The sequence below is a fragment of the Myotis davidii genome, unplaced genomic scaffold (assembly GCF_000327345.1).
Source record: "Myotis davidii unplaced genomic scaffold, ASM32734v1 scaffold329, whole genome shotgun sequence".
In the NCBI taxonomy this organism is placed as follows: Eukaryota; Metazoa; Chordata; class Mammalia; order Chiroptera; family Vespertilionidae; genus Myotis; species Myotis davidii.
The window spans coordinates 1,787,773-1,801,798 of NW_006300374.1; the positions used below are offsets into that span (position 1 = coordinate 1,787,773).

The 14,026-nt window shown below is 45.4% G+C and overlaps 1 protein-coding gene across 1 annotated transcript in view; it reads right to left on the minus strand.

Moving 5' to 3' along the window:
* TBXAS1 (thromboxane A synthase 1) overlaps nt 1-14,026 on the minus strand; it is a 154,422-nt gene that overhangs the window by 77,643 nt on the left and 62,753 nt on the right. The gene's annotated exons all lie outside the window — the stretch shown is intronic.

The following is a 14,026-nucleotide window of genomic DNA, read 5'->3' on the forward strand; positions in this document are numbered from 1 at the left end:
CCTGGAGGCAGTGCTTACGAACATGCCTTGTATGTATTTATTAAATGCCGAGGAGACAAAAGCAACCAAGAGCCAGCCACAGCCTTCACATTTAATGGTGAGAGAATGAATACTTTCTCTTGAGATTGGGAACAAGGCGAGGATATATTTTTTTTAAATATATTTTATTGATTTTTTACAGAGAGGAAGGGAGAGAGATAGAGAGATAGAAACATCGATGAGAGAGAAACATCGATCAGCTGCCTCTTGCACATCTCCCACTGGGGATGTGCCCGCAACCCAGGTACATGCCCTTGACTGGAATCGAACCTGCCACCCTTCAGTCGGCAGGCCGACGCTCTATCCACTGAGCCAAACAGGTTTCGGCAAGGCGAGGATATTTAACATAGTGCTGGAACTCCTAGCAAGTCCACCATGGCAAGTAAATTAAAAGCATATAGATTGCAAAAAAATTAATGCAATTGTCCCTATTTTCAGATGACATAAAAAACCCTCAACTAATAAATGAGTTCAACAAGGTTGCAGAATTCAAGATCAACACACATACAAATGCAAAATCAGTATAGCATTTCTGTATACTAGCAATGAACATGTGGAAACCAAAGTTGAAATATGATACCATTTACAATGCATATTAAAAAAATCAAGGAAGACCTAAATAAATGGAGAGAGAAATGATGTTCATGGATTGGAAGACTTCACACTGTAAAGATGTCAATTCTCTCAAAACTGGTCCATAGGTTTAATGCAATTCCTATCAAAATCACAGTGAGAACTTTTTTAGGCACAGTCAAGCTTATTTTAAAACTTATATGGAAAGGCAAAGTTGTTAAAATAACTAAAAATCAATTTTGAAAAAGAAGAATGAAGTGGGAGGAATCCATCTACCAAGACTTGACTACAGTAGTCAAGACTGGGTGGTATTGGCAGAAAAGTAGACACACAGGTGAATGGAACAGAGTAGAAAACCCAGAAATACAACCATACAAATATCCTCAATCGGTTTTAGACAAAGATACAAAAGCAAGGCCTTTCCAGCAAGTAGTGCTGGGGCAATTGGACACACACTGGCCAAACAAGGACCTCACACCGCATACAAAAAATTACTTCAAAATGGATTACAGATACTTGTCTTTCTCTGACTGGCTTATTTTGCTTAGCATAATACTACATTGGGGATCACGCCCACAACCCAGGCATGTGTCCTGACCGGGAATCGAACAGTGACCTCCAGGTTCACAGGTTGACGCTCAACCACTGAGCCACGCTGGCCCGGTGAGATCCTTCTTTTTGTACAGCTGCACACTACTTTATGGTGTAAATGTACCACAGTTTTTTCATTTTTGAAATAACAAAATTATAGAGATTGGAGCAGAGATTAGTAGTTGCCAGAGGTTAGAGAAGGGTTGGTGATGGGTTGGTGTGGCTATAAAGGGTAGCACTAGAGAGCCTTGTGGTGATGGGACAGTTCTGTATATTGGCTGCAGTGGTGGTTACACAAACTTACACACGTGATGTACTTGCATAAAATGCTATTCTCTCTCTCTCTCTCTCTCTCTCTCTCTCTCTCTCTCTCTCTCTCTCTCTCTCCTCTCTCTCTCCCTCTCTTGCACACACACACACACACACACACACACACACACAAACCTAATATAATCCAAATAAGCATTGTGGATTATACCAATGTCAAATTCCTGGTTTTGATAATGTACTCCAATTCCCCATTGGGGGAAACTGGACAAAGGGTCCCTGGGACCTCTCTGTACATCTTGTTTTACAACTTTTTGGGAATCTATAACTGTCTCAAAATAAAAATTATTTTTAGGAAAGTCACTTGGGAGCTTAATAGACTATAGAGTTATAGCTCTGCTCTTCACCGAGTCGGATCTGGCAGGCCTGGGTGGGGGCCAACCAAATGCATTTTAACAGGCTCTTGAGGTTCTGGTGCCGGGAGACCAGCCACCCCGAGGAACACTGTCCGAGGGCAGTGGCTAGTCAAAACCATCTGTCCAGCATTCAGAAAACAAGGCCGCCTGACCCTGCCCAGATCCACCTGACCATGTCTCTGGAGTGGGACCCAGTCTCTTCTCATGTTAACAAGTTCCCTAGGGGATCCTAATGTGATAACAATAACCAGTTTGGGGTCCAAACCCCAAATAAAAAGCCCTGCTCTATATCTAACCAAAGTTCACACCATTCCTGTTTCCCTGCGTTCTTAGTTCTACAAGGAAAACATTTACACTAGGGTGCAAGCATATTTTAGTAATACTAGATTTGTATTGATTTAGTTATTGCCAAATAATTTTACACATAGTCTGGATTTTCAAAACCCCAAAATAACACTCCTACATTCAAAGGAAAGTTGTCCTCCCTGGTGGGCATCTTGGGAGTCTTTATGTGTTTTTCTTGCAATATTGCTAATGCTAAAAACCATTTTGTCACAATTCCTTTAGAATTGCTTCAGAGCTGGTTTATGAACCTCCTGAGAAAACTGGCCCCATTTTACATGTAAATTGTGTAATCTTGTGAATTTATATTTATACAAATGCTCATCTGTAGTTTGAGGAGCTCCTGGAAAGATCTTGAAAAGAAAAACATGTAAATGAAGCTCATTTCTCAGGGCTTCCTTTGCAGTTCCTGGGATGGCACCACTGTTTTGTCTGCCCAGCTCTCCTTGAGGTAGCACCTCCCCCTTCCAGGCAGCTCTGGAGCTGCTGCCAGTGATAGCACTCTGTCCCTCTGGGCATGAGAATGGACTCACCATCTAGGCATGGCCTATCACAGTACCTCATCTCCTTGGCAACAGTGACTGGTCCACAGGGTGGACACATGACCCAGTCCGGGCCAGTCAGAATCCTTCAATGGGATGAGTACATGGAGTCTGGGGCGAACACTGTCTTTCTCCTGGTGCTGCTAAACTGAATATAGTAATTTAGGGCTCTCGGTGGTCATCTTTCTGCCCCGGGGCAAGAACTCTCTGCAGAAGCTGCTAACAGAGACCAGCAGAGATTTGAGGTGAATGGAGAGTGTCCAGTTAGTACATACAACGTTTGGTTGAAGGCCTTTGGCCTCCTGCAATCTTCCTTGGATCCTCCAAGCTCACTTTCATTTGTACTTAAGTTCATTTGAGTTGGGTTTCCGTGCTTGTAATCCTGAAGTCCTAACGAATATGGTGCCCCCTTTCTTCTCAACCCTGTGAATGCCGATGTCATTCTACCCCTCAAAATGGACTTCCCCAGAGGGCCTGCCCTCAGCTGTGTGCCGGCATATGAACGGCTGGCGGCTGGGTCTTCCTGCTTCCTGAGGTGCGGGTGGGGGTGCATTGCAAAACAACGGGCACTGGAGCCCAGGAGGCTGGGTCAGGATTCCCCAGCTCAGGAAACCGTCCCAGGCAAACTCCGTAAACACCCCTCACTTCAGCCTCCCGGTCCCTGAAATATGGGCATGAAACTGGGACTCTGCAGTTGGCTGCAGTAGCTTTAAATCCTACAGTTCCTCTGAATGAAAAAGGAAATGACATTGTGGTCTTTGAATAGTAAGTCAACTCCCTGTAGGGTGTGAAGGGACGTCCTATACCCGTGAAATCGGCCAGTGGAGAAGGTTGAGGACGCTTCTCAGAGCCTTCGAGGTAGCCCCCATGTGAGCATGTATGGAATGCTCACTGCCGGCAGGCCTTGTTCTAAGTGCATTGCTTGTATTATCTCATTTAATCCTCATTAAAAAATGGATGGGGTAGCTATTGTACCCACTTTTCAAACTAGGAAACTGAGACTTAGAGAGTTTGAGTAAGTTGCCCACGGGACCTGATCCCAGCCTGACAGCTGCCAACGCCTGAGCCCCTGCCACTAACCCTGTGCCCTCTGCTCCCTCAGCTCTCCTCGCCCAGGCGGCCCGGAGCAGCCCCAGGGCTGAGTAATTTTACGGGAGGAGGGAGCCACTGTGTGCACCGTGTCTTTTAAGGTAGGAATTCAAAGCCGCCAGAACCACCACACTAGCCCAGTGACCAAGGTAAGTTCTTGCTTCCTCTAATCTACATGTGTAAACAGTCACCTTTCCGAGCAAAAACTTCTCGGCCAACTATTCATTTCTATTTATTTATGCACATAAGAATTTGCTTCTGCAACCCCAAAGCACCGGATTGAAGAGAAAATTGAGGCAAATCAGTGAAGCATTATGCAAATAAAAATAACACTTGTTTGACTTAATTTGTATTTTTCTTTTTTCAAAAAATAAACTGACCAGTCAGGTCAACCAAAATAGTTCACAGCTGCCTTCCAGGAGCTGAGGTGGGTAGGTGGCTGGTGTTAGTTAGCTTGGGGGCTGCCTGGCCCTGTTCCAGAAGGCCTGCCCCCCATCGGGGTGACCACGCTAGCGGCTGATCATCGGTGGCACCTATGCTCATGCACACAAAAGGATGTCCGAATGTCACAGCTGAATAGAAAAGTACGTTGTGAAATGGTCCCTCTAGTTCTGTAAGTAAATGGTCGTCTCTCTATTAGTTCATTCAACAAGCACTTATTGAGCTGTGAACAATATTCCTGGAAAAGATTTGGAGGAAGATATATTAGCTGGCTAACGGGGCAGGTATCTGGAGCAGGAAGTTATGGGGACTGTTACTTTTCACATTGTGTATCTCTTTCAAGTTCTAGTGGCTTATAATGAGTGCATGTGACTTTTGCAATAAGAAAAGGAAAAAAAGGGGGGGAAAGAGAGACTTGTCACTGGGTTGTTCCCACTGCATCTGTCGAGGCTCAGGGTGGAGGTTGGCAGTGGTATCTGATAAATCCTTGCCTGGGTGACAGTTTGATCTCCCAGCAGGTTGACTGTTGTCCTGGCCTTAAGTCTAACCTCCAGCCTGGACTCTCGCTGTGGAAGTGGCAGGCAGCTCAGTGGGGAAATCTGCCTCAGGACACGCCTGCCTGGGGGCCCACCCTGAACTCACAGACCCTCTAGAGCTTGATGGACAGAATCAGCCCTTAATCAGCCCTTTTCCTCTCAGGGGCGCCTGGGGCCCGTTTGACATTGTTCTCCTGCCCTCGTCATACTGGTGGGTCTCCGGTCCCTCACTTCCTGCCGGACTTCGGACCTCCCACTCAGAGATTTATGGGTCCATCATTCTAGCTTGTGTATCTGATCTGCTGCTTGTCTCCACGTGGGCCCCAACTCAGTCTATCCACCTCGGACAGTGATGGCGAACCTATGACATGTGAACTCATTTTTTTGGTTGATTTTTCTTTGTTAAATGGCATTTAAATATGTAAAATAAATATCAAAAATATAAGTCTTTGCTTTACTATGGTTGCAAATATCAAAAAATTTCTATATGTGACACGGCACCAGAGTTAAGTTAGGGTTTTTCAAAATGCTGACACGCCGAGCTCAAAAGGTTCGCCATCACTGACCTAGGACTTTGTCAAATGCAAATCTCATTGTATCTTTATTGAAAACCCTTCAGTGGTTTGTCACCATCTAGCCCAGTGGTTCTCAACCTGTGGGCACGACCCCTTTGGCGATCGAATGACCCTTTCACAGGGGTCGCCTAAGACCATGCTGCATATCAGATATTTACATTACGATTCCTAACAGCAGCAACATTACAGTTATGAAGTAGCAACACAGTGGTTTGTCACCACCTAGCCCAGTGGTTCTCAACCTGTGGGCGCGACCCCTTTGGCGATCGAATGACCCTTTCACAGGGATCGCCTAAGACCATCCTGCATATCAGATATTTACATTACGATTCATAATAGTAGCAACATTACAGTTATGAACTAGCAACAAAAATAATTTTATGGTTGGGTCACAACATGAGGAACTGTATTTAAAGGGCCAGAAGGTTGAGAACCACTGATCTAGTGCTTTGGAAGTCTTTAGCATCCTTCACAACCTGGCCCCTACCTTGCTCTCGGCCTCTTCCCTCCCTATTCCCCATCACCCAAGAGCCAGTGCTGATGATCAACCTGATTTACTGAAACCCTAACCACCTCTCACCTCCATGTCTTTGCACATGCTGTTCCCTCTAGCTTCCTGGAACAGCACTCTTTCTTCTTCTCTTGCCTGGTTAACTGCTGGTTTGTAATGGTCTGTTTCCTTGGCTGCCTTTCCACTTAATTATGAGTGCATTAAACACAGGGCCCTTGTCCCGTTTATCTTTGATGTCTGGCATTTACTGCTGTGTTGGGCATGCAGTAGGAGTTCCATCACTTTAATGGACATGCTAATCCTAATGCTGTGGGTTCACCCCCATCTCTCTCACTAGGACCACTGCAGTAGCTCCCAATAGGGCTCCCTGCCTCCAAACCAACTCCCACCTCAAGGACAAATCTAACTCTGTAAAACAGAAGGTGACCATGTTGTCCCACTCCAGATAAAACTCTCCATTGAAGCAACTAGTGCGAGCCTCTTGGTCCATAACGAGGGTCCCAGCCGAAGCTTGCACCCTCTCTTCCTGCCTCATTCCTCTTCCAAAATGATTCCCAAAATTTCTCAATTCACAGCACCCTTAATGACTTAGTAATTTTTCATAGCCTCCCAAGGCCAAAAGAAGTCCCTAACACTCTTACTTTTTAAGCAGCTAAGTCCAAACAGCTTAATAAATATTCATGTTCTAACAGCTTAGTGGACATTTGAAAAAATACACATACTTGGAAGTGGTTCTCACAGTGACCAACAGATGTCGCTGTGTTCCCCATGAATATTTAAAATATCCCAAGAAGCCTTATGAATTCACTGTGGCACCCTGGGGTGCCTTCGCACATAGTTTGGGAATCATAGCCTCATCATTGCTATAAAAATAGTTATTTGTGGCTCTCAAAATTGGCAGTATTTCTCCAACCTAGCACATGATTTTTCCTCTGGTCTTCATCTCATTAGTTTGGAAAAGGCTGACAAGTCACCTGTCCCCTCTTCTGTGGACCTCTCAGGTTCCATAGCTCGTTTTCCATTCCTCTATTAATCTGCATCTCACTCTGTTTTCTTGATTGACAGGCTCCTTACTCCTCTGTGAATTCTTTGAGGACAAAGCCCTGTCTTATTTTCTCTTCAGTTCCCCAAGAAGCTAGAGAGCAATCTGTACATACGAGTGATTAGGAGGATGGTTTTGAGTCTGCCTTTCTGGTCCTGGGAAATCACTTCTTATCCTCCTGCTTCCCAATTCCTTCGGATTTGAAGCCAGACCTGAAACCTCAGAACCTTGTTTCTCTGTACTCACCTTTACCTGGCCATCCCAAAAGTCACCCAGTCCCTGCCTGTTCTGGAACACGTGGTCCGCTCTCTCTGTTTCTCTTCCACACCGTGGAAGGGGCAGCTGCCTGCAGGTCTGCTCTACTCTGGGCCTCCCTTTGAGGCCGGTGCAGGTGAGTCTCAGGTCTGTATGTTCTTCCCTCTTCCCTCTCATCTCCCTGTTATTCATCCTTCAAGACCTTGCTCAAGTACTGTCTCCGCCTAGAAGCCTTCCTCTGCCTTCACTGGCCCATAAACCAATCGAATTTGTGGCTTCAGGGTGGTGGTTCAATCATGTGGTTTTCAGACACTTCCTACCTGGCATTCTTGGGCAACTTGGCCTATGTTCACGTGTTTCTTCTAAAGTAGATACCAAATTTCTTCAGGAAAAGAGACAGGAATTATACTTTTTTGGAAGGGAGGGGTGGTCTCTCCCACTGCCATCAGCTCTTCTACACAGAGCGAAGCTGAGATATCTGTTGAGTGGACAATGTCTGAAGTGGGGCCAGCAGTGAGTTCTCTCAGATTTGGGGGAAATCATCCTCTCTGTCTTTGTGGCTTTAGCAGACATGGACACAGACCCTGAGATGAGGGTGGGAAAGGCCATAAAGAGGGGGAAGGGGCTCCCTCCCTCTCCCAGAGTGAGCACTGCCTTTGGGTTAGAACTTAGTGACTTTGCACCAGGTCACAGGCTTACACCTGGTGGATTTCCCAGGCGTCAGGAAGAAAAGCAGGTCTCACCGCCCTTCTTTAGGGACCGTCTGGGCTACAGCTGGGCATATGGTTGGTCGGTCCCAAAGTGAGTTTCTAAGTGGTGGGAGTAGGGGGTTAGTGGGGATTCGGGTCCAATTACACACAAACCAGCCTGGAAGCGCGTCTTCATCTGTAAAACACAGTGGCCCTCCTAGTCCTGGGGAGTTATGATGATATCAAGCTACATTAAAGCTTCTTCCAGAACAGAGCTCTGGCTCAAAGAGGGAACTGGGCAGCCAGGGGAAAATGATCTGAAATAAACCTATAGCGAAAAACCTCTCTACTCTATTGGATATACGTGCCCACTTAATTTATTCAGTTAATAAAACGTATTCCCCGGAGGGGGCAGGCAGAGGTAAGCTACAAGCCAATCTGCCTGCGTGAACGTGGGTAAATATGTATATCTCATAACAGCAAAAAAGAGTAATTAAGAGATGCATTGAAGTATACAGGAATCCTGGAGGACACTGAAGATTCCAATTCCAGTTACTGTCCTTGGTGCAAATTTAATTCAATAGGGAATAGATAAATAATAAAATAAAGAAAAAGCGGATTCAGAACAGATGTTAGGCAAGCAATTTTTTTCACAGTAAGAAGCATAAACATGAAGAACAGCCTATAAGGCAAAGTTGTTGATGCAAACAGCATCACGCCACTAAATAAATAGTTAGATGGCACCACAGGGACAAAGAAACATTAAAATAGTCATTGGCTGTCCCTGCGTATGTGTGCCCACACAGTCATGCCCAGGCATGTAGATTCTCAGGCACTGGAGGGAAGTGTGTGTGTGTGTGTGTGTGTGGGTGGGTGATCGTGGGGAGAAGGGGGCCTATTGCATAGAATACATGCTAGACATATATTTGTGTGACAGTATATGGCAAAATCTCTTCTTCCCAAATGATATGTGGACTCAGAATATGAAGTGAAGGGTTCGACGGAAGCTAGAACCAGTTCTGAAGTGACAGTGTGGCCAGGGGAGGAGCCCCAGGCCACGGGAGGAGGGCGCTGTCCTGGGCCAGGTGTTAGCAAGCCCAGATGGGGATCTCTGAAGAAAGGAAAATTTAATGGCAAAAGAATTTTAGACCCTGTTGGGGAGACACAGGAGGCAGAGAAAAGAGACATTAAAGCACAGATCATGGTATTTGAGAGACAGAAGGAAGCTGCAAGATGACAGCTCTAGCTCAAACCCCTCGTTTCATAGGAAAGTGGGTCCAACGAGGTGAGGTGACGGCGTGTGGGCCCCAGAACACGTGCCATTGCCCTAGAGCTGCCCCTTAGCCAGGAGGAGGCGGGAGAGGCCAGAGAAACTCCTCCCCGGCCTTTCTGAGGCCCCATGTGCGGGACTAGTGAAGCTCACCCACGGCTGGTCAGGGACAGGCTCCGTGGTGCCAGCTGGGATGGGAGGAATCAGGATTAGAACCCCTGCTCTGACAGAGCAAGAGTTCCTTTCTCACATCAGACCTATGAGGTAGGCAGGAGCTCAAGTGTGTTTTCAAGGTAAGGATGATGATTCTGGTCCCTTGGCTGGGAACAGCTGAGTTGAGACTAGAACAGCCGTGGGCAATGAATAAAACTAAAATAAAAAAAAGACTGTACCCTTTTATGTAATGATGTTTACTTTGAATTTATATTAGTTCACACAAACACTCCATCCATGCTTTTGTTCCGGCCCTCCGGTCCAGTTTAAGAACTCATTGTGGCCCTCGAGTCAAAAAGTTTGCCCACCCCTGGGCTAGAAGCCAGATCTGGTTCCCAATCTGGTGCTCTTTCTGGCACCCTAGGCCAACCCCTGAGTCAGGCTAGGAAAGAGACGTGAGCTAGTAGCCCAGTAAGAGTCCGAGGCATAACCCGAATGAGTGGAACCGAACTGGCAGCTCTTCAGAGCAGATCCTTCCCTTATCCTGTGGATCCCGAGATGGCCTGAATGGTAGTAAATCAACTGTATTTTTGTGGGCTGACTGCTGAATTGATGGAGCACTGCTGGGGAGAGATTACAGAACCCACACCCAAAACCTTGATTTTAGGTGACAGACCTCCCCGATTCCTTTCCGTATGTCTCTGGGAAATAATACTCATTACCAAAATCAGCAAAACAACAAGACTTCCTGTTTGAGGTTTCCTTGGGGACATATCTATCCTGAATGATTCTTTTCATCATACAACACATATTTACTGAGCACCTTTATAGGTCACTTCCGGGCACTGGGGAAAGCAGAGCAAAGAAGAGACAGAGTCCCTGTCCTCACAGAGCTTGCATTCCAGCAGGAGAACGGGACAGTCAACACATAGTGACGTGACCTAGCGTCAGGGCCGATGTCCTAAGGCAGGAGTGCTGAGCGCGCCCAAGGAACAATAAGGGACAGTGGAACGGAAGGCTTTGGCTTAATAAGGAGAACCCACGCGGCCCTATGCCCACCTCTGACTAAACTATCATTCCCCAATTGAAGTCCCTTATGTTTACGTATCAATTGAGGATAATGTGATCAGCCCAGCTAAACTTGCAGGGTTGTTGGGAGGGTCACATGAGATACTGTATTAAAGGGACAAGACCCATATAGAAAACTAGAAAACAGTTAATGGATCAATGACAGTTACTATGAAAGTGGCCCCAGGGAACAAAGATATATGTCTCTTACAGCCATAAAAGCAAGATCTCTAGCCCATAGAATTTGTGCACAGGTCCATAAAGGGCCTTTAAAAGTTTGTCCATTGCAACGTTGTTTGCCGGAAGCCACTGTGTGTCACCTTCTGGGAGAGTGGACGGGTAAGATGGGTGGGGGTACACTGCGCAGGGACAGGCAGTAGTTGGATGCAATAGACTTGCGGGGGGCGGGAAGGGGGGAGGACAGAGACACGATGAATCTTGAAAACACAGTGCTCAGTGAACACACTAAGCAATAGAATGAGATTACTAACTGTTGGCATAAGCTACAGATAATGCACACAAAATCAGGATACACAGTTTGCAAAGAATGTGTACCCAAAAAATACACAGTAAGCACAATTGGAGTGGTTGTTTGTTGGGGATAAGAAGCAGAATGCAAGAAAGGTATGAAAATACAAGGAATAAAGAGATAAGCAAAGCATTGCGGTGTGTTCCCAGGGCTCCACAGTGACACACACACACACACACACCTGGGAGTGGGGGAAATTAGTAATTATTGGTCGCAACATTAATAATTCACAATGGTGAAGTAAACTATTCTTGTCAATGGCCTTTTTTGTTTTTAACGTGATTCTTTGGGAATAGAATGTTGCTATGTGTTAGATCCATGTTTTCTCTCAAAGCCTGTTCTCCATATATTCTAGTCCCAAGAGACATTCTGGAAAACAACCAGAAAAGTTCTGTAGTCAAACGCTGAAGTTCTCACTTGGAGGTTTCCCAAGCACGTTATTACATGAAAGGTTTCAAGAAGTCCTACAATAAAGAGACCTGTGTTCCTTTGATCAACCCACTGTTTCCAGCGTTTGACCAAGGGAAACCCCCCTTTTATTTTCCATGTAATGATTATTGTCATTGGAAATGGTCCAAGGGACGCAACGTGGGAAATACCGTGTTAGACGGCTGACGGCTGAGAGGCTGGGGGTTCCAGGTCCCCGGCACAACCAGGGCCTCATAGCCTCTCCTCTCCGCCTAACATGCTGGGCCATCCTTAGAGTGCTTGGGTCCTGAGCCACCTTGGACCCCATGTCTCATGCATGTGACTGTGGCAAAGATGGAACTGTCTTTCCCTCTGCCATGTTCAACCTCCTCGTTACGGCAGGAATGAGCATTCTGTCTCCAGAATTCAGAGCCAGCGTCATTGACTAATGCTGACTCATCTCGATTCCTTATATCAATCGATGAGTTGTCCAATACTGCTGCTGCAGGACATTTCTTAGATAAAATTTTCCTTTTCTTTCCCTTATGTTTCTTTTTCGATTTTTATTTTAAATTGAACTTATTGGGGTGACATTGGTTAATAAAGTTATATAGGTTTCGGGTATACAATTCTATATACATCATCTGTGTATTGTATTGCAGGTTCACCACCCCAAGTCAAGTCTCCTCCCATCACCATTTATCGCTCCTTTACTCTTTTCTACCTCCTCCCCATGCCCCCTTTCCCTCTGGTAATCACCATACTATTGCCTGTGTCTATGAGGTTTTTATTTGTTTATTTAATCCCTTCACCTTTCACCCAGTCCCCCAACCCCCTCCACTCTAACACTGTAGATCTGTTTTCTGTGTCTATAACTCTGTTTCCTTACATTGCTGATTATTCGAATCACTGTTATCATTCCCCTGGGCTATTAGAATGGTCGTTTGCTTGTTTGTTTCACTTCTCCCTTCACCCCTCACCTTGCCCTTCTCTACTCTGTGCACCTGCACAACTGCCTTCAAAACCCCACTTCCTTGGCATCAGTCCGTAGGCCTGTCTCCTCTCCTGCCACGGCCAAGGTTTCCTCTCTATTGGTGTCCCAAACATCACACCTTCCTAACACACCCTCAGCCTCTACTCTCCCTTTTTCTGTTTTAGCCCAAACCTCTAAACTTTCTCCCTAACTTATGTGCCTGGGCACACATGCCACCTGCCATCTCTCTTTCATTTGGGCAACTATAGAGCTATTTAGCCTCTCTCAGTGAACGCACCCTCAGTGCACAGACTATGGGGACAAAGGGAATTTAATAGTTCTCCTCCAGCAAATGGCCACAAAGCTGGGACATAGGCCATGACAGAGCTGAAAGACTGTGCTAAAGAAACACAGAGAAAGAAAATGAATAAGTTGCAAATTGCAAGGACATGATCTTGACAAATTACTTGAGGTAGGAAGCCCAGAGATTAAAAAACTGGTGCCAGGGGAAGAGAAATGTAGGCCCAGAGAATCAGAAAGTAGAAGTCAACGAGTCCTAGACAGAGAAGACTAAACTTATATGAGACAAAAAGGCTCCAGCGACCTGGTGGGAAAAGGGAACTCAGAGAGGGCTGAAAGCAGAATAGAAAAACAAACACATAAATTGTGAAGGGTTTGGCAAACAGTGAGATAAGGGAAGAGGAGGCCCTGGGTAGGGGCTATTGGGAATTATTAAAACAAACTGAATTTATGGCGCAGTGAATGTGTTTGTTGATAACAGGGCTAGTCTGGTAAAGAATGTGCTAATTGGCTGGTAGTCAACAGGATTTTGGGGCAAGAGGACTAGGGCTGTGCCTTCCAATCAGAAATGTGTGGTTCACATTGATCAGTTGGGTTCCAGAGCACAAGAAGTTTAAATTTCTTCTGGAGTTCACTGTTAAGGCTTCAAGGCAAGAAGTAATGGCCACTCAGCCATGGCCAAGGGGAGCAGTAAAACATTGCTATAAAATGTTCTCCAAATGTAAAATGGTACAGTTTCTACAGAAAATAGTATGGTAGTTCCTCAAACAAAAAAAAAATACAACTACCACATGATTCAGAAATTTTACTCCTGAATATATACCTGAAAGAATTGAAAGTGAGCTCTCTAAGAAATATTTATACAGCCGTGTTCATAGCAGTATTGTTCATAATAGCCCACAGGTGAGATGAATGGATAAATAAAATGTGACATAAATGTACAATAGAATATTATTCAGCCTTAAAAGGGAGGAAATTCCAACACAGGCTACAACATGGATGAATCCTGAGGTCTTTATTCCAAATGAGCTAAGTCAGTCACACAAGGACAAATATTGTAATACAGTCAGATTCACAAAGAGAAAAAATAGAATGGTGGTTGCCAGGGAGTAGGGGACAGGGGGAATGGGGAGTTAGTGTTTAATGGCTACGGAGTTTCTGTTTTTCAAGATAAAAAGAGTTCTGGAGATGGTTGGTGGGGATGGTTGACAACAATGTGAATGTACTTAATGCCACTGACTGTACACTTAAAAATGCTTAGGGGAGGAGAAACCAAGATGGCGGCATAGGTAAACACCAGAGTTTGCTGCCTTGAACAATCACTTCAAAAATACAACTAAAAGACAGAACAGACATCATCCAGAACCACAGGAAGGCTGGCTGAGTGGAAATTCTACAACTAGAAGGAAAGAGAAAA